At 41.3% G+C, this 20,665-nt stretch overlaps 1 protein-coding gene and 11 non-coding genes across 12 annotated transcripts in view; 1 reads left to right on the top strand and 11 right to left on the bottom strand.

Moving 5' to 3' along the window:
- Window positions 1-20,665, bottom strand: part of LOC141325733 (uncharacterized) — a 779,461-nt gene that overhangs the window by 649,568 nt on the left and 109,228 nt on the right. The window lies entirely within an intron of this gene.
- On the bottom strand, window positions 1,956-2,096 carry LOC141327005 (U4 spliceosomal RNA). Its single transcript, XR_012354328.1, has one exon. It is a non-coding gene; the product is annotated as a U4 spliceosomal RNA (small nuclear RNA).
- Window positions 3,159-3,297, bottom strand: LOC141327106 (U4 spliceosomal RNA). Its single transcript, XR_012354422.1, has one exon. It is a non-coding gene; the product is annotated as a U4 spliceosomal RNA (small nuclear RNA).
- Window positions 3,880-3,953, bottom strand: trnan-guu (transfer RNA asparagine (anticodon GUU)). Its single transcript has one exon. It is a non-coding gene; the product is annotated as a tRNA-Asn (tRNA).
- Window positions 4,145-4,217, bottom strand: trnak-cuu (transfer RNA lysine (anticodon CUU)). Its single transcript has one exon. It is a non-coding gene; the product is annotated as a tRNA-Lys (tRNA).
- Window positions 5,449-5,664, bottom strand: LOC141326954 (small nucleolar RNA U3). Its single transcript, XR_012354283.1, has one exon. It is a non-coding gene; the product is annotated as a small nucleolar RNA U3 (small nucleolar RNA).
- LOC141326994 (U4 spliceosomal RNA) lies at window positions 6,638-6,778 on the bottom strand. Its single transcript, XR_012354318.1, has one exon. It is a non-coding gene; the product is annotated as a U4 spliceosomal RNA (small nuclear RNA).
- On the top strand, window positions 7,269-7,350 carry trnas-gcu (transfer RNA serine (anticodon GCU)). The gene has a single exon. It is a non-coding gene; the product is annotated as a tRNA-Ser (tRNA).
- LOC141327105 (U4 spliceosomal RNA) lies at window positions 7,841-7,979 on the bottom strand. Its single transcript, XR_012354421.1, has one exon. It is a non-coding gene; the product is annotated as a U4 spliceosomal RNA (small nuclear RNA).
- On the bottom strand, window positions 9,496-9,567 carry trnae-uuc (transfer RNA glutamic acid (anticodon UUC)). Its single transcript has one exon. It is a non-coding gene; the product is annotated as a tRNA-Glu (tRNA).
- trnar-acg (transfer RNA arginine (anticodon ACG)) lies at window positions 10,681-10,753 on the bottom strand. Its single transcript has one exon. It is a non-coding gene; the product is annotated as a tRNA-Arg (tRNA).
- On the bottom strand, window positions 11,617-11,688 carry trnae-uuc (transfer RNA glutamic acid (anticodon UUC)). The gene has a single exon. It is a non-coding gene; the product is annotated as a tRNA-Glu (tRNA).

Raw genomic sequence — 20,665 nt, 5'->3', positions numbered from 1 at the left:
TGATAATTAAAGCAGTAGAAGATATAGTGGGAATTGGCAAACTTATTGGGCTTCGAAGGAAAACAAACAATGACTTTGAAATGACAATGGAAAATGAGATGGACTGTGAAGTGATGTTGGATGGAATTGTGATAAATGGTCAGATATGTGAAATCAGAAAATTGTGTGCAACGGAAAGAATGGTCTCCTTTTTAAATTTGCCCAGTTACATAGAGGATGAGGAAATCATTCAAAAATTGAACAGTTGGGGTGTAACTCCCATTCTTCCTGTGAGAAGGAGATATCACCCAGGAACAATAGTGGCAGATGGAACACGCTTTTTGAGAGTAAAGTTCCCAAAGGAGGTGGCATCTTTACCATACACAACAAAATTTATGACTGAGGAAGGAGTTCAGTATTTCAGAGTAATCCACGATAATCAACGGAAAACATGCAGGATCTGCACAAGTACTGAGCATGAGCTAAAGGACTGCCCTCAATTTCTCTGCAGGAATTGCCTGGAGCAGGGGCATTATGCGCGGGACTGTACAGCTCCACAGTGCCAAGGCTGCAACAGGGCAATGATAAGGTGCAGATGTGAGACGGACGATGAGGAAAATAAAGAAATGGATATGGAGATACAGGAAGAGATGGGAGGCACTCAAACTGAAACATCAAATCAAATATTAGAACAGACTGAAGGAGGAGATGACAAACAAACTCATGTAGAAGAGGAGGAGTATAACCTAGAGGAGAATGCAGTAAGGAGTGGGACTAAAGCATGTGAAATGGAGATGGACAAGGAGCCTGAAGAGAACAACAAGGTGGACTACCAAAAGACACATGGAAAAGAGAGAACTGAGGACAATGAAACAAAAGTGCAGTATGAGGTAAGAGAAACAGGAAATGGGGAGAAGAGCATTGAAACAGAAGTCAAGATAAAGGAAAGACTGAACAAAGGTTTAAAAACAAGAGTAAAAAGTGTTATAGACATTGAAAAGGTACTTAAGAAACAGAAAATAAGAAGAGAAGAGCGTAATGAAATGATGGAAAAGAGAAGAGCTGAAATGAGTGGTTCCACATTTGTAGCGTCGGGAGAAACTGAATTAGATTGATGAGTAGTTGTTTGTACACTCAACTCTTTCTTTTAATGAGTTCTTTATGGATTGCATCTCTGAATGCAAGAGGACTATCGAAACCTGAGAAATTTCAGAGATTGGTGTATTTGATTAAGGACTGTGATGTGTTATGTTTACAAGAAACTTTCTGGAATCAAGAGGTTGTGGAAGGTATGAAAAAGATCTGGGACGGAGAAATTTACTTTAACAATGATCAGAGTAAAAAAAGGGGAGTTGCAATACTAATTAGAAGGGGTGTGAGTAAAGAAATAAATGAAATATATTCTGACAAGAAGGGGAGAATAATGGCAGTAAAATTAATAAAGATGGATAAAGAAATAATAATATGTAACATACATGCACCAAACGAAGAGGGACAAAAGATAATTTTTTATAGGAATTTGAATGTATTAATTGAAGGATGGCAAAATGTTTTTTTGTTGGGTGATTTTAATACTGTATTAGAAAGAGTAGATGTTAGTGATTGTATGGTGTTTAGGAGGGATGGAGGAAGAAATGAATTATTTGAACTGATTAAAAAATATAACTTAATAGATGTTTGGAGAAAAAGAAATAGAGCTAAAAGGGAATTTTCAAGACAACAAATACATTGTGCTCGACACGCATTCGAAGCTTTAGCTCCACTGAGAGGCCACCGGACCAGACAGGCCCAACATGTTTACGATGGGTAACGGTGAGCTGTAATTGCGTTGCAGTTTAACGATACTTGTCTTGAGAACATATTGACAAAACAACAAACCTTCTGGCTCTGGCGCACTATCATCAGCAGACCGTTTTTTTGGCGAGGAAAAAAAAACCTAAACGAAACAAGGCTATATTTCTCAACAAAACTCTAAGCCTCCAGAGAGACTAGCAAAAATTGCCAAAGATAACTGTATTTCAAGTCATCCTGGCGGGGTATTGGGTAAAGTTTTCAACCAGCAATGATCGCGCCTCGGACAAACCTCATAGGCTACAATATTGCCTCTGCGAAAGAATGCAGGCGACGGTCGTGACCTTTTTCTGCACCTACGTGGATGTGAACCGACAAGGTGGTAGCAAGCTTTAAACTGCCGCACAAACAGTCTCCTGCCACGGGTTGCTGCACCGTGTTTCTACGGAACAGATTAGAGGTGTGTAAAAGACGGCTCATTCACTATTCCCTCTGTGCTCAAAACAGCCAGCTGAAAGCACGGCAGCAGCAGCTGAAAAGGTCCGCAGCATGGCCTATCTCGGTCAGCAAGGGGACGGGGTGGCCGAGTGGTTAAGGCGATGGACTGCTAATCCATTTTGCTCTGTGCAATGGTTGGAATCCATTCTTGTCGTTCGGTTCCTTTAGCACTGGACCTTAATCCGGGTCCTGGGGACCCCATGCTAAACTTTTTGTGTGTCCTCCTTATCTAACACACTCAGTTCAGTTCTTTGAGTTCTCTACTAATGAACTGATGATCTGAATCAGGAGTGCTAAATAAAAAATGTCACGTAAAATGACGAGGTGGCCGAGTGGTTAAGGCGATGGACTGCTAATCCATTGTGCTCTGCACGCGTGGGTTTGAATCCCATCCTCGTCGTTCGGCTCCTTTAGCAGTAATCCTCGGTCCTGGGGACCCCACTCTGCGCTTTTTGTGTCTTCCTTATCTGACACACTCAGTTCAGTTCACTGAGTGCTCTACTAATGAGCCGATGGTCTGAATCGGGAGTGTTAAATAAAAGGACCACGGAAAGTGACGGGGTGGTCGAGTGGTTAAGGCGATGCAAGGCTAATCCGTTGTGCTAGGCTCACCTTGGTTTGTGTGGGTTTGAATCCCGTCCTCTTCATTTGATGATTTAGCACCACTGAGAGCCCACCAGAACAGACAGGCCCAACCTGTTTACGATGGGTAGCGGTGAGCTGTGATTGTGCTGTAGTTTAATGATACCTGCAGCGAAGTCTTGAGAGCATATTGACAAAACAACAAATCTTCTGGCTCCGGCACGCTATGATCTGTAGACACCTCTTTGACGAGGACCAACAACCAGCCACTCTAACAAAACAAAGCAAAACTTTGTTTTTCAAGAAGCGTCCAGAGAGACCGGCAAAAACTGAGAAGCTGACTGTATTTCAAATCATCCAGATGGGATATCGGGGAAAGTTTACAACCAGCAATGATCACACCTCAGATAAACCACACAAGCTACAACATTGCCTCTGCGATAGAATACCGGTGACGGTCGTGACCTTTTCTTGCAGCTACGTGGATGTGATCCGACAAGGTGATAGCAAGCTGGATGAGTCCCAGAGACAGATCATCAGTGAAGACCTCTTCACCTAGACGGCCATCGACGCAAGACTGTGAAAACCAGATCCTCTCCAATCTGACACTGTGGCAACATGGAACTTTTGCATCTACATTAAAATTAGTCTGTTTGTTCTTATTCTGAGGTCACCGTAGCCGCCATATCCATTCTGTATTCCGATTAGATGGTCACTGCAGTCCCCCGGATCCAGTCCGTACCAAGAGCAGATGGTGGATCAGCACCTTCAGCCGAATGTCAGCGGATACCATGTCAACTAGATGAGCCCCAGAGACAGATCATCAGTAAAGAATGAATCCACATGCCACAGCAAACTCGAGCTGGTGAAAATGTTCACCAAACACCCGCCGCTGACTTCTTTTAAAAGAAGCCAGCTTATTGAAGGTGCACAGGATAAACGCCCTGAGAAAGCTGTGCCTCGCAACCCTAAGAATGGCATAGGCGCTAGTGGACACCTGACGCGCGTGCAAAACACCGGCATTTCACACGTCCCTGGGTGGGCTCGAACCACCAACCTTTCGGTTAACAGCCGAACGCGCTAACCAATTGCGCCACAGAGACAGACATTGCGCATCTGCTGCCGCGGGATCACGGTTGTAAAAGCAAGGGTTAGGGTTAGGGATTAGAATCGCACGTACTAACAGGCTGTTTTGAAAGATGTTTCCGGAGCTCGCAAAATCCACTTAGCCTGTGCGGAGAATGGGCACGCTGGAGCCCGCCACCCTGTTGGGAAGAAAGAGCGCCAACAGAGCCGCCCAACGTGGGGCTCGAACCCACGACCCTGAGATTAAGAGTCTCATGCTCTACCGACTGAGCTAGCCGGGCTGGTCGTGGTCTCCTTCACCGGGTCGGACGCAGTTTTCATCGGCTCCCAAATGACACAGGCGAAACGGAGGCTCTCGCGTTGTGCAAGACTGTCGAGCCGTCCCGTGGGTAGTGCTTAGAGCAGGCTTAGAGTTTTCTTCTGTCAGTTTTGACCCAATCTGTTATTGGGAAGCGCAGTTTGACCCAGCAGTGCGGGCCAACAACATGTTCTGTCTTGCCGCGTGAAGGCGGTTCAATGCTTTGGTCAGCGTATGGTTGAGATGTGATTTTCCACCAATTTGGGGCACCTTTCTTATGGAAATCAAGGATAAATCTATATAAGGATAAGGATAAATCTTCTATATTTCGGTGGTCTTTTGCAAACACTAGATTTATATGTCAGTTCCAACATAACACCGACTGTTACGCAACAGTCCCGGGATCGTTAATAGTTACGCCTCCAACATTTGCATCGCCCAATCATCGGTAACGTCAGTACATCAGTAAAACAAGGCAAGCCACTGAAGGGACACGGTTAGCTTAATGCTAGCGCTAGCCTGTTACATTGCAGTACAAAAGATATCACTTACCACATAAACAGAGAGATGACTGTGCTGATGATGGTGAATGATGGAGAAATAACTGCGCTGATGATGGCGAATGATTTACAGATCCAGAGTATCACCGAGAAGCAGCTGAACTTGTGTGGTAAGAAGCGCTCCCTCTGCATTATAACTTTACACAGAGCACATGGATCACAGTAATGAGACTAAAATGTCTGCGATACAAAACGGCAGATTCAACAAACCACATATTAAAAGCCGCTAGAGCTCCTAATTAAATAAATATTTTTATCAATGTGCCAGCTATAGAGATGAGCAGCTCTGTGAAACAGCCAATCGGAGCAGAGCTCATTAATATTCATGAAGCTTCCAAAAAAGGCAATAACAGAGCATTTCATTCTAGGGACAAATCCTAGGGTTGTAAATGGTCCTGTAAAACCGTTTCTGGAGATTGTTTGCCCTTTCCTATGCCATATACCTTCTATGCAGATATCAAAGAACAAATTAAAATATTCTCTCAATGCATTTTATGGCAACTTTAAGTTGATAGAACCAGCTGACATTTTAGCCTGACATTCTGAATATCAAGGATGGTGACACCCACCAACAAAAATGTAAAAAAAAAAAAAAAAAAATCTCAATCATAACGACTCATAAGATTTTTAATCTGATATTTACATTTTTCAGAGACCACTCTGACCATACTCTCTTCATCTATGCTGCTTAAATGCCACACAGAACGTTCATCAATGGTGTGGAGCATATGAAATAAACCATTACTCCACACCCGATTCACGCTCAGAAAAGAGTATCAAAGCTCATCATCGTAGTTTGGGAGACACTACACTTTTGAAACACATTTCCTAGTTAGAAACTATAGAAATGATCCCTGAAAGTATAGTCTTGACCACCATTTTGCAAAACCAGCTTAGGCGAGTTCTGACACTTTGAGTCTCAGAGATGGTTACAACCTAACAACAGAGATGAGAAAAGTTACATTTGAAACATCATTAGAGTCCTAAAATTTTGTTTGTAATTTTAGTTGGATGCAGTTTTCATTGGCCCCCAAATTACACAGGCGAAACTGAGGCTCTCGCGTTGTGCGAGACTGTCAACCCGTCCCGTGGGTAGGGCTTAAAGCAGGCTTAGAGATTTCTTCTGTCAGTTTTGACCCAATCTGTTTTTGGGAAGCGCAGTTTGACCCAGCAGTGCGGGCCAACAACATGTTCTGTTTTGCCGCGTGAAGGCGGTTTAATGCTTTGGACAGCGTATGGTTGAGATGTGATTTTCCACCAATTTGGGGCACCTTTCTTATGGAAATCAAGGATGATTTCATGGGAAATGGCAAACTGGTGTAGCGTTTGGCTAATAAGCTAAAGCTACAAAGGATGTACCGGTGCCCCGTCGTCCGAGCAGAATCCACATTCGGCCGTAATCGGAGGTTACTACTAACGTTCGATTGTGTCTCATAGGGAGTTTGGCGCAGGGCCTCAGTGGAAAACAGGCCCTCGGCGGCTGAAACAAAAGACGAAGAATGCATCCACATGCACATGAATCAGGAATGTTAAATAAAGAAACCCCGCCGGATGACGAGGTGGTCCAGTGGTTAAGGCGGTGGAAGGCTAATACATTGTGCTCGACACGCATTCGAAGCTTTAGCGCCACTGAGAGGCCACCGGACCAGACAGGCCCAACATGTTTACGATGGGTAACGGTGAGCTGTAATTGCGTTGCAGTTTAACGATACTTGTCTTGAGAACATATTGACAAAACAACAAACCTTCTGGCTCTGGCGCACTATCATCAGCAGACCGTTTTTTTGGCGAGGAAAAAAAAACCTAAACGAAACAAGGCTATATTTCTCAACAAAACTCTAAGCCTCCAGAGAGGCTAGCAAAAATTGCCAAAGATAACTGTATTTCAAGTCATCCTGGCGGGGTATTGGGTAAAGTTTTCAACCAGCAATGATCGCGCCTCGGACAAACCTCATAGGCTACAATATTGCCTCTGCGAAAGAATGCAGGCGACGGTCGTGACCTTTTTCTGCACCTACGTGGATGTGAACCGACAAGGTGGTAGCAAGCTTTAAACTGCCGCACAAACAGTCTCCTGCCACGGGTTGCTGCACCGTGTTTCTACGGAACAGATTAGAGGTGTGTAAAAGACGGCTCATTCACTATTCCCTCTGTGCTCAAAACAGCCAGCTGAAAGCACGGCAGCAGCAGCTGAAAAGGTCCGCAGCATGGCCTATCTCGGTCAGCAAGGGGACGGGGTGGCCGAGTGGTTAAGGCGATGGACTGCTAATCCATTTTGCTCTGTGCAATGGTTGGAATCCATTCTTGTCGTTCGGTTCCTTTAGCACTGGACCTTAATCCGGGTCCTGGGGACCCCATGCTAAACTTTTTGTGTGTCCTCCTTATCTAACACACTCAGTTCAGTTCTTTGAGTTCTCTACTAATGAACTGATGATCTGAATCAGGAGTGCTAAATAAAAAATGTCACGTAAAATGACGAGGTGGCCGAGTGGTTAAGGCGATGGACTGCTAATCCATTGTGCTCTGCACGCGTGGGTTCGAATCCCATCCTCGTCGTTCGGCTCCTTTAGCAGTAATCCTCGGTCCTGGGGACCCCACTCTGCGCTTTTTGTGTCTTCCTTATCTGACACACTCAGTTCAGTTCACTGAGTGCTCTACTAATGAGCCGATGGTCTGAATCGGGAGTGTTAAATAAAAGGACCACGGAAAGTGACGGGGTGGTCGAGTGGTTAAGGCGATGCAAGGCTAATCCGTTGTGCTAGGCTCACCTTGGTTTGTGTGGGTTTGAATCCCGTCCTCTTCATTTGATGATTTAGCACCACTGAGAGCCCACCAGAACAGACAGGCCCAACCTGTTTACGATGGGTAGCGGTGAGCTGTGATTGTGCTGTAGTTTAATGATACCTGCAGCGAAGTCTTGAGAGCATATTGACAAAACAACAAATCTTCTGGCTCCGGCACGCTATGATCTGTAGACACCTCTTTGACGAGGACCAACAACCAGCCACTCTAACAAAACGAAGCAAAACTTTGTTTTTCAAGAAGCGTCCAGAGAGACCGGCAAAAACTGAGAAGCTGACTGTATTTCAAATCATCCAGATGGGATATCGGGGAAAGTTTACAACCAGCAATGATCACACCTCAGATAAACCACACAAGCTACAACATTGCCTCTGCGATAGAATACCGGTGACGGTCGTGACCTTTTCTTGCAGCTACGTGGATGTGATCCGACAAGGTGATAGCAAGCTGGATGAGCCCCAGAGACAGATCATCAGTGAAGACCTCTTCACCTAGACGGCCATCGACGCAAGACTGTGAAAACCAGATCCTCTCCAATCTGACACTGTGGCAACATGGATCTTTTGCATCTACATTAAAATTAGTCTGTTTGTTCTTATTCTGAGGTCACCGTAGCCGCCATATCCATTCTGTATTCCGATTAGATGGTCACTGCAGTCCCCCGGATCCAGTCCGTACCAAGAGCAGATGGTGGATCAGCACCTTCAGCCGAATGTCAGCGGATACCATGTCAACTAGATGAGCCCCAGAGACAGATCATCAGTAAAGAATGAATCCACATGCCACAGCAAACTCGAGCTGGTGAAAATGTTCACCAAACACCCGCCACTGACTTCTTTTAAAAGAAGCCAGCTTATTGAAGGTGCACAGGATAAACGCCCTGAGAAAGCTGTGCCTCGCAACCCTAAGAATGGCATAGGCGCTAGTGGACACCTGACGCGCGTGCAAAACACCGGCATTTCACACGTCCCTGGGTGGGCTCGAACCACCAACCTTTCGGTTAACAGCCGAACGCACTAACCGATTGCGCCAAAGCTGGGGAACAATAGTCTGTTAAGGGGGGGGGAGAAAAGGAAGGAGGGGGGAGAAGGGGGAAAAGAGAAAAAGAAAGAAAAGAGAGAGAGAAAAGAAAAAAATTAGGAGAAAAGAAGTGAAAGGGAATTTTATCTCTTTGTCCTTTAAAGCAATGTTTTTGGAGTGTATATTTACAATAAATTATCTGAAAAAAAAAAAATGTTTTCTCTACTTTCCTGTACATTTATATGGGAGTAAGGATGATCACAAGCTTCCCAGTTCATATTACAGTGTTGCCATACATTGAAGTGTTTACTGAATGCTTTATTTATCAGTAATTATCACATAAATGATGTCCAAATGAATTAAATCATTTTTGAAATGACAAATTAATATTTTATAAGATTTATATTACTGATTATTGATATTTTATTCAAAGTTTTTGCACTTTAAATATATTTCGGCTGTAGTTATGTTCTAAAACTTACATATATTACATATCAGTTTTTGCAGGAGCACTCTGAGCGCCTGAAGTTGAAAAAAAAAATCAACTCTGAGCGGAAAAATGCCCAACCTCAGCTCTACCAGCTGAGCTATCGAAGGCACGGATCTGTGAGGTCCCAACCTCGGCCTATTATGTTTCTGCAGCTCGACTGCTGGCCAAAAAATGGCTTTCGACGCAGAAAGACGTGCAAACCCTTTTGAAGAGGCAAGCAAAGAGGAGCCCGCCTTCCAATACCGGGAGTCGAACCCGGGCACGCCTGGGTGAAAACCAGGAATCCTGACTGGTAGAAAAAAGGAGCCCGCCTTCCCATACTGGGAGTCGAACCCGGGCTGCCTGGGTGAAAACCAGGAATCCTGACTGGTAGCAAAAAGGAGCCCACCTTCCCATACCGGGAGTCGAACCCGGGCTGCCTGGGTGAAAACCAGGAATCCTGACCACTAGACCATATGGAAACTGGTCAGTGAAAGCCTTGTCTGTGTAAAAAAAAAAAGATTTTAAACTGCATTACGCAAAAATTTGGATTAGGCGGCGATCACACCGAACACGTTTTTGCCGTTGGAGGCGCCTCTTTTGAATGGTTTTCTGGTGGCAGTGTGCGTTCTGCACGCTGTTTATGCGCCACTGGCGCCTCACGTTTTTGTAGGAGCGCTCTGAGCGCCTGAAGTTGAAAAAAAAAAATCAACTCTGAGCGGAAAAATGCCCAACGTCATTCGCGTTCTTTTCCATTGTCCAATCGATTGAATGGAGAGGCGGGTCTTCTGTTGTGGTGACGAAAGTTTACCGTTGCTTAAAAAGTCCGGAGACTGCAAGAAATGGAGGAGAAACCTTTGGTGTCTATTGTGGGTAACCCGGAGCTGTATTATTTATGTTTCTGCTAATATGACAGTTTACTTAACAGCAAAAACTAAGATTTTAGAGCACTCGCGCTATAATCCTTTGATTTGACTGACAGGACAGCTGTTTTTGTCGTTGCTTAAAACTAAAATACGCGTTTGGTGTTTTTATTTAAACCTAAATAAGTTCGTCTACCAGCTGAGCTATCGAAGGCACGGGTCTGTGGGGTCCCAACCTCGGCCTATTATGTTTCTACAGCTCGACTGCTGGCCAAAAAATGGCTTTCGACGCAGAAAGACGTGCGGCCCGTTTTGAAGAGGCAAGCAAAGAGGAGCCCACCTTCCCATACCGGGAGTCGAAAACCAGGAATCCTGACCGCTAGACCATATGGGAACTGCTTAGTGATAGCCTTGTCCGGGTAAGAAAAAAAGATTCGAAAAATACTCATGCCATGCATTTGAAAAAACAAGCGTGGTCTTGCATTGTAACCCGTTATCTCAAGGAAAAACAGCCTATTGCCGATCTGTCAAGGTTCAGAAATGAAAAAAGCATGAGATTAACGATGAAACTGAGACACGCTTTTAACCGGGTAAGTTGCTGATTTTTGGCTAGTTCGGATTTAATTTCGTGTCCAACTTTTCCTCAGAGACCGGGTGGCACGTAGGAATAGGGCAACATTTCGGCAAGCCCGTGACATCAAAACCATACTGCATTACGCAAAAAGCAGAGAGCGAGCCAGCCAGGAGTCGAACCTAGAATCTTCTGATCCGTAGTCAGACACGTTATCCATTGCGCCACTGGCCCACCGTCTAGGATACCTCGTGCTTGCGCCCGACTTGTTGGTTTTCGACGTGACAGAAGCATGTATTGCTGTCTGCTTGTTCTCATTTTATTAGCAGGGCCGCGTTAGATATGCTCTTCCCTGTTGGTCTAGTGGTTAGGATTCGGCTAGTGGTTAGGATTCGGCACTCTCACCGCCGCGGCCCGGGTTCGATTCCCGGTCAGGCAATGCGCTTTTTCCCCCCTCCCCCCAACGGCGAACTGTGAAATCAAGCTCTGTTGGTCGCTTTCAGATGGCCGCCCCCCCCAAAAAAAAGGTGGGCACGTGAAAAACTACCTCCTTCGAGCCGGAGTCAAACCAGCAACCTAAGGATGTCCAACTCTCCTGCCTACAGTCCTCCGCTCTACCAGCTGAGCTATCGAAGGTACGGGTCTGTGGGGTCCCAACCTCGGCCTATTAAAAATTTGGATTAGGCGGCGATCACACCGAACGCGTTTTTGCCGTTGGAGGTGCCTGTTTTGAATGGTTTTCTGCTGGCAGTGAGCGCTCTGCGCGCTGTTTATGCGCCCCCGGCGCCTCACGTTTTTGCAGGAGCGCTCTGAGCGCCTGAAGTTGAAAAAAAAAAATCAACTCTGAGCGGAAAAATGCCCAACCTCAGCTCTACCAGCTGAGCTATCGAAGGCACGGATCTGTGAGGTCCCAACCTCGGCCTATTATATTTCTGCAGCTCGACTGCTGGCCAAAAAATGGCTTTCGACGCAGAAAGACGTGCGGACCGTTTTGAAGAGGCAAGCAAAGAAGAGCCCGCCTTCCAATACCGGTAGTCGAATCCGGGCCGCCTGGGTGAAAACCAGGAATCCTGACTGGTAGCAAAAAGGAGCCCGCCCTCCCATACCGGGAGTCGAACCCGGGCTGCCTGGGTGAAAACCAGGAATCCTGACCGCTAGACCATAGGGGAACTGGTCAGTGAAAGCCTTGTCCGTGTAAAAAAAAAAAAGATTTTAAACTGCATTACGCAAAAATTTGGATTAGGCGGCGATCACACCGAACGCGTTTTTGCCGTTGGAGGCGCCTGTTTTGAATGGTTTTCTGTTGGCAGTGAGCGCTCTGCGCGCTGTTTATGCGCCCCCGGCGCCTCACGTTTTTGCAGGAGCGCTCTGAGCGCCTGAAGTTGAAAAAAAAAAAATCAACTCTGAGCGCAAAAATGCCCAACGTCATTCGCGTTCTTTTCCATTGTCCAATCGATTGAATGGAGAGGCGGGTCTTCTGTTGTGGTGACGAAAGTTTACCGTTGCTTAAAGTAATTGATGTCTTTGTTGATTACTTAACAACACTCTGAAACACCCCCCAACTTTCACTGTAAAACACCTGTGACAAAATCTCACTGACAGAAAACCTTTGCGTAGAGGCCATTTTCGACTGAGAGAGCAATTCAATTGACAGTGGTTCTCGCAATACTACAGGTATGGTTGTGTTAGTTTTTTTTTTTTTTTTTATTATACTTAACATATAAAATTATAGTATATATTATAAAATCATAGCAAGCAAGGAGTCGAACCTAGAATCTTCTGATCCGTAGTCAGACGCGTTATCCATTTTTTTTTTTTATTAAGAAATTTCAAACATTAAAAATACAATAAAAGTAAAAGTTTTTCATAAACAAAACATTTTCACTGCACATTCCTTATACATACATTCAGAATTCCAGAATCTTCTGTCAGTTTCCACATCAAATCTTTTAAGGCACAACAAACGTGGGAAAAAAAAAAAAATGTTATTGTAAACCCAAATAATTTAATCAGAAAATAAATACAATCATTTTCACATTTAATCGTTTTCACGTTCTGGCAGCGTCCACAAAAGATCCTTTAAAACTTGATAAACTTGAAGTGTAAAGACATGATAAAATTCATTCAATCTGTTTTCACATTTAAAATACCCATGCAGTGTTTTAATGTACAGTTCTGTTTTTCTTTTAAACAAAGTCCAAACATCTAAAACCACTTTTTCTTTTTTAGCCACATTTCTTCTTTCCCATATTGCACTTTTCATTAAACTTATCCATAAGTTTATTAACTTTTTGTTTTTTCCCTTCTTTTCCCATCCAAACATCATCACTCTGTCCCATTCCATTACATTTTCGTCCCACCCCTCTGTCAAACCTTTAACCACTTCTTTACATTTCTTTAAAAATCCCTCCAATTCTTTACAGTATAAAAACATGTGTAAAATCCATTCCACTTCTTTTTGGCACACTTTACAAACAGCAGTTTGTTCTCTTTCAATCTTATATAAAACAGAGTCAGTGAAAATCACTTTATGTCTAAACATTCCAACTTTATCTCCACACATTTCCCTCTCATGTTTCTCCATATACATTCTTTCTTTAAATCTTTGAATTTTCTTTCCCAGTACTTATTTACAATCGGTTCTTTAAACAAATCATCTCTAAAAACAGCATATAAGATCCTGACAGTACAATCTTTAAACACATGCAGATTTTCCCCCACTCTTACAGAAATGTTTTTGTCTTTTGAGTCTTCTTCTGCATTGTTAACTCTTTCAATCCATTCTTTAGGTATTGCATTCTTTATATCTTCATACTTATTTTCTAATTCCTGTACATTGTATTCTTCCTTTGCTTCCTCCATCGTGTCCACAATATATTGTGTACTTAAAAAACCTTCTTTAAATTCATATAAGACATCTCTTATTTTTGTGATACCTACTCCCATCCATTTCCTAAAAAACAGTTCTTTCCCTTGTTTTAAAACGTTTTGATTTAAAAACAAAGGTTGGTTTAAAATTGCTTCTCTTCCACGTGGTTCATACTCAATTTTCGATAAAAACTTTCCCCATGCGCTAAACATTTCTCGGTAAAAATTTGGTAGTCCTTCAGTCATCCACATTTTAGTTTTCATCCACAATACGTCGTCTCCCATTTTAAAATCCCCACATTTGTTCAAAAAGTATTTCATTGTTTTCTTCCATTGTGTTTTATTCTCTTCGTTTAAGTATTTTTTTACAACTTTCACTCTTAAAGCATTTTTCTGCTGCTCCACGTCCATTAAATTCAAACCTCCCTTTTCCACCTCTCCTAGAATCGTATTATATGCAATTCTTGGCGGTTTTCCGTCCCATAAAAAATTCATAACACATTTCTTCAGCCTCTTTTCAATCCACACCGGTATATCAGTAACATATAAAACATACCATACTTTAGATATCATTAAGACATTCCATATTAAAACCTTTCCCTTCAAGTTTAGTGCTCTCATTTTCCAAAAGTTTAACCTCCGCTCTATCTCCATTATCAGCTGATCCCACATTTCGTCTCTTGTTTTCTTTTAATTTTTCCCCATTAAAATTCCTAAAATCTTCATTTCCTCCACTTCTTTAAAATCAAAACAATCTGTTACAACCATAGCTTTGCCAAATCTCATATACACTGTCTTATCCTCGTTTACTTTACTTCCTGATCCTCTACAGTATTCATTCAAAGCTTTCATGACCTCTTTAACACTTTCCTTCGTTTTAACTATAATTGTCGTGTCATCAGCATATTGAAAGATTTTCCCCTCTACCTCTTTATTTTCGATTTCTATTCCTATTATTCCTTTCTTCTGTTTTATTAATAGTCCCAGCGGTTCTGCCACGAGTGAATACAATAGAGCCAAAAGCGGACACCCTTGTCTAATCGATCTTGTAATTTTAAAACAATCTGTTAAAAAACCATTACATTTAATCTTTGTTAACGCACCTTTATATAAAATCTCAATCCATTTAGAAAAAATCTCTCCAAAACCAAATTCCCTTAAAACATCAAATAAATACTCATGCTCAACCCTATCAAAAGCCTTTTCAAAATCCACACTAATTATATACCCCTCTTCTTTCTTTTCTTTCATGTACCATATCATATCCCTTATACTCATTGTTATATCCGCAATGTCTCTTCCTTTGACTCCATACGCTTGGTTTGTCGTAATTATACTCGGTATTACTCCCTTTAATCTGTTTGCTAAAACCTTTGCTAAAATTTTAAGATCCGTGTTTAGCATCGTAATAGGTCTAAAACTTTTTAAATCTACTTTTTCCCCTTTTCTTTTATATATCAATTTCATTAACCCCATCCCTGTTCTTTCATTAATTTCTTCTTTTTCAAAAATCTCTTTAAAAACCCCATTTAAAATCATTGTTAAAACTCCCTTAAAACATACATAAAACTCAGCTCCCAATCCATCTATTCCTGAGCTTTTCCTTTTATTCAGTTCTCCTATTGCTCTTTCGATCTCCTCTTCTCTAATTTCTTGATCACACTCTTCTTTATCTTTCTCGTTTACTTTCGTTTTTATCAGCTTTAACAGTTTCTCTTCTTCCTCTTTTTGAACTCCTCTTGCACTAAACAAATCCTCATAGAAATACCTTATTTCCTCTAAGATCTTATCATTTGCTTCTACAATTTCTCCATTTTTCCCCTTATTTCTTTTATTGTTTCAGCTTTTCCTCTCTTTTTTCCAAATCAAAAAAAACTTTGTGCATTTTTCTCCCTCTACCACATATTTTGCTTTGCTCCTAAGCCTCGCTCCTTCAAATTTATTTTCTTCTATTTCTTTCCATTTCTCTTCCATTTCTTTTATCTTTTCTATATCTTTGATATCCTTTTTCAATTCCGTTTCCATACTCTCTTTTATTTCTCTTTCTTTGAACCTTTTACACTTCTGTGTTAAACTACAATATTTTATAGAGAACTTTTTATTAGAAATTTTACGTTTTCCCACCATATTCTTTTATCCTCTTTATACAATTTGTTTTCCATTTCCTTCTCTATAATTTCTTTAACTCTCAATACATAACCTTCATCTTTTAAAATCTGTGTATTTAAAATCCAAACTCCCGGTCCTTGTTGCGTTTTACCCCCGTCCAAGCTAAAAAATAAAAACTTATGGTCACTGAAACTGGTTTCCTCGTACTTAATCTTTTCGATAAGATTCTCCATTCTTCTTTTGCATAAAATAAAGTCGATTATAGTTTGGCATACAAAATTCCCTACTATTTGTCTCCTTGAAAATCCTTTTTTTCTTTCATTTCTTTCTCTCCAAACATCTATTATATTATTTTCTTCCATTAGAATTTTTAATTCATTCCTCCCCATATCTCCTTTAAAAACCATTTCTTCTGCCATATCTTGTTTACTAAAAACAGTATTAAAATCTCCCATCATTATTATTTCCTTGTACTTGTTTACAATATTTCTTAAAACAGAAAAAAAATATTTTTTCTTTTCCTTCTCCAGGTGCATGTACATTTACCAAACACAAAATTTTCCCCTCATATTTCATCTCTATCATTAAACATTTACCTATTGAATCCTTATACACAATTTTACTTTCTTTAAACACATCATCCTTCATTAAAAAAGCAACACCTCTCCCAGATCTCCCATCTCCATTGTTATATAAAACTCCTCCATCCCACCTCTTCTTAATATCAAACATCACATTTTGATTCCAGTTTGTTTCTTGTAAGGCAATAATATCTTGGTATTTGCATTTTTCTTGTACTCTCGTAAATTTACCCATATCCATCAGTCCTCTTGCATTAAAATTAACACAATCTAAAACCATTAAAAGATAAAAGAAAAATAAATTAATTAAATCACTTAAAAAAAACATATCATTAGTCCATTTCACTTGCCTCTTTTAATACTTCATATCTGTTCTTCCCTAACTCTTTGTTCACAAGACTTTTCCTTATTCCTTCTAAGTTTGGTTTTACCTTGAGTTTACGCCTTCTTCTATTTGTGATCGCTGTTCTTTTCTCTTTTCCTTCACATGTACTGTTTGAGTCCTCTTTTCCTTCCTTCACTTTTTCCAGTCTTTCAGATGAATCCACTTGTTCCAGTAGTCCTTCCTCCTGCTCCGTTTGCTCTGAATTTCCTTTATCCTCTTTATTTTGGATCTCCTTTAACTGTTCATTGTTATCTTGTTCCTCCATCATACTCTCTGTGTTCCCATCAGTAGTTCTTTCATCTTCAATCTCTGTCACCCCTTGTAAATTATCATCGCTTGGTTTTTCCAACTCAATCGGCTCTCCGTAACTTTCGTTTATTTCCTCTCCCTCCTCACTCCGTTCTGGCACAGCGTCATCTTCCCCCTCCGACGCGTTGTCTCGTTCATGCACCTGCCCGTTCATATGAGTCACGTCTTGCTCAAACCAGCATTCACATTTAGTTAAAACTTTTTGGCAATCCGGGCATCTCACCGCGTTACACTCTCTCGCAAAATGTCCTCTCTCCTCACATTTATAGCATTTAAAGTCAGGGCAGTCTTTCATGATATGTTCAGGGCTCATACACAGCCGACAGGTTTTAATCTGATGGCTGTGCATCACCCTAAAATATACTGAAATCCTTCAGCTGTATCTAGCTTTGTGCTATATGGGAGAGAGGCAACCTCCTTAGGAAAACTAGACTTAATAAATCTCGTTCCATCTTCAATGGTCGTGCCCGGATACACTCGTCTTTTGATGCCCGAAATAGGGGTAACTCCCCACCCTTCCAATTTTTCTAAAATCACTCGATCGTCTATATAAACAGGCAGGTGCATGAACGAAACAACATAGTCTCTATTTTGGAGCCTTTTAACTTCACACATTGTTTCCTTGATTTTTAATCCTTCCACCAACGCCTCCACGTCTTCCACATTTTCTACAGTCACTTCATATCCTTTGTTTTGCTTTGGTCTTAAAATGGATGACAAACCCAGACATCTCCTCTGGGTTCAGGACCTCGTGGCGCAACGGTAGCGCGTCTGGCTCCAAATCACCTTGAGGTCAGAGTGATTTCTTGTTGACTTCTAATGTGAAAAGAGGTCCTGTCGTTGTGTGCTGCAGTGGTTTCCAATCCAACCGCTCTGTATGTCTCCCTTATTAAACACACCTGATTCAGATCATTAGTTCGTTAGGAGAGAGCTCCATGAACTCATTCGGTTGTGTCAGAAAAAGGAGACAGACAAAATATGCAGGGCCACGTTTTCAGAGTCATCGTAACCCTAAGTTGATTGTAACTCTATTGGTTTCAATGCGTCTACGTTGTATTAAGGATTGGAATGCTTTTGGGAAACACAGCCCAGAGCAGGGGGTCCCCAGGATCAGGATTGAAAATCACCAGTGTACTGTGATAGATTTGTATCTTGACCTGTTATTTTTATTAAGCCTGAGATCTCATGTAATAACCATTCCTGTCGTTGTGTACTGTGACAGATCTGCCTCTTGATATGTTACATTTTCATATCTTGCCCTGCAATCTCTGAAGAAATCGTGGAAACATCTACGTGCCGAATTCAAAAGCCAGCTCCTTCGAGCCGGAATCTAACCAGTGACCTAAGGATAGCCAATGTATCATCTACAGTCCTCGGCTCTACCAGCTGAGCTATCGAAGGCAGGATGACAAAAGGTGGCTTAAGCAGGAAACACCAGATAGGTTTGTGGTGTCTTGGGGTACAACGGAAGCATGGCTGAATCCAGATCAGACGGTTGCATGTTCCAATCACATCAGTTGATCTCTTCTTGACATCCATAGTATAAAGTCTACAGCCCTTTACCGTGACTGATTTGCAAATTGAATCAAAGCAATTAAGCAAGGAACGCCGACTTGTTTTCTCGACCTCGTGGCGTGTTCCAATTATGTTGAGGTCAAGCGATCTGTTCTTGACTTTGTGAGTGTAAAGACTAGCTGATTTGCATAGTTTATCAAAGTGCTTAAGCATGAAATTTAATTTTATTTATTTAATATTCATTACCATTCTGTTGGCACAATTGCAAAATAAAAACAAATTGGCAAATGATTGCTTTTTGTTTTTTACTTTTATTTTAATTTTATTTGCCTTTGCATTTATTGTTGTTTGAAAACGCATTTAATATTTAATTTTATTTATGTAACATTCATTACAGTATTGTCGGAATAATTGCAAAATAAAAACAAACTGGGAAGTTATTGCTTTTTGTTTTTTACTTTTATTTTCATTTTATTTACCTTTTCATTTATTGTTGTTTAAAAACTTATTTAATATTTAATTTTATTTATTTAATATTCATTATTGTATTGTTGGAATTATTTATTTACAGTTTTTTTCAGTCGCTAACAAGCGTTTGTCCAACCAGTTGTCACATTTTCAAAACTTTAAACACAATTAGCACAGCATCGGTCTTTTGTGGCCATACCATTCACACATTTCATGTCGTTTTCACCCAATATGCAGTCAGTGAACACCTTTTCACAATGCTTACATTTTCTTAACAGACAAGCTATACCTCCCAACAAAATTATGGATCATTTTTGTAGTATTTACTAGGGATGTAACGGTATTGTAAATACCGTCGTACCGCAATAGCAAATTTTTTCGATACTACCGTGGTCGCATGGCTCGATAAAACAATAGGTCTTCTGAGAAAAGTTTGCTCAGGCGAATGGAGCGAACGGGAGGTAGCGGGAACTACAATTCCCATCAGCCCAGGCGTGGCCATCATCCTTTGCGGTCTGTTGTCGCTACAGAGTATAGGTGCGTTCGAGATGCACTACACTAGCCTGCCGCCGGCTGGCGAGAGCAGCCGCTTGCAGTCGGGGGAGGAGTGAAGAGACGGCCGTCAAGTCGGACACTTATAGACGATGAGACTGTATTTCAAACATACACAAAAAAAAGGAATAAAGAAAAAGAAGAAATGAAACTACATAAGATAAATAAATAAAAGAAAAAAGTTACCCTATCATTTATTCTATATGCTACAATCGTTTTGCTTTTTTGTTGATCATATCAAGTATGTGAGTTACTTTAATGTAATGAAATATGACGCTTATTATTTGTATCTTGGTTTTGTAGTTAGCTATAGGACATTTTTCAATTTTTATAAGCAGTTTATTCAGTGTAGTGAAGCCTCTCACAACATCCATTAAAAAACGGCCTCTGGTTGACCAGTTTTTTTTTTTTTTTTAACTCTTATACAATAAGAATATATATTTACCATATCGCCTAGTCTTCATTTTTATCAATAATGTTTTGTTTGAATATCAGATATTCGATATAAAGATTGATTACACACGTGAACTTTTTTAAGAAAAACACGCAGCACACGACGTGCTTGTCATCACATAATCTGACCAATGAGAATAAAGTGTGTCGTCATCAAGGCTTTCGCAGTCGGTTTTAAGCAACTGCAGCGCCTGACCTCTGCGACTGCTCTCGTTTTGCTCTCACGTTACTTTGATGGCACACGTGATCGAAAGGCGGCTGCAGCGCCGATCAAAGTCGGACAAATGATCTTACCAGAATGCATTGTTTTGTAAGGCGGCAGCCGATTTCTTTCGGCGCCGCATTAAGTCGAACGCACCTTATGTGAGCGGACTGGAGTGAAGCGGTGTGATTCTGAATGGAGGGAGGAGCGGATGTTTGAAAAGTCGGAGCGTCGTGGTTTTAACTCGCTCCAAGACAGCTCCATCATGAGAACAACTCATGCCAACGGTCCGTAATATAACTGCATATTAAGCAGGAATTCACATGCTAAACATATTTCGCTTGATAGAGATGGATCACTCAAATCAGAAATAATGTGAAGGCTACGATAACGGCAATGGACATCATATGAGCGGTAAATTATAGTTCACAAGTATGTTCTTCCTAGATACTTAATATTTTCAGGTGAAAGCATCATTTAAACAGGGACAGCACTTATTCACATGCAATCACTCTGTTAAACAAATGTAATGGTATCCGATTTCGAATGAGCAGAAATCTGTAAGAAATGCAGCGATCCATAAACATAACTGACGAAAAATGTATTTTTATTTTCATTACAAACTTTGTACTGCATAAAGCAGCAATTATACTATCTTAATGCTGATGTTATTAGCTTGGAAGCTGGAGCGGGGCGATTATTAA

The sequence above is a fragment of the Garra rufa genome, chromosome 2 (assembly GCF_049309525.1).
Source record: "Garra rufa chromosome 2, GarRuf1.0, whole genome shotgun sequence".
Lineage (NCBI taxonomy): Eukaryota > Metazoa > Chordata > Actinopteri > Cypriniformes > Cyprinidae > Garra > Garra rufa.
This window is presented reverse-complemented; position numbering and strand designations above follow the sequence as displayed.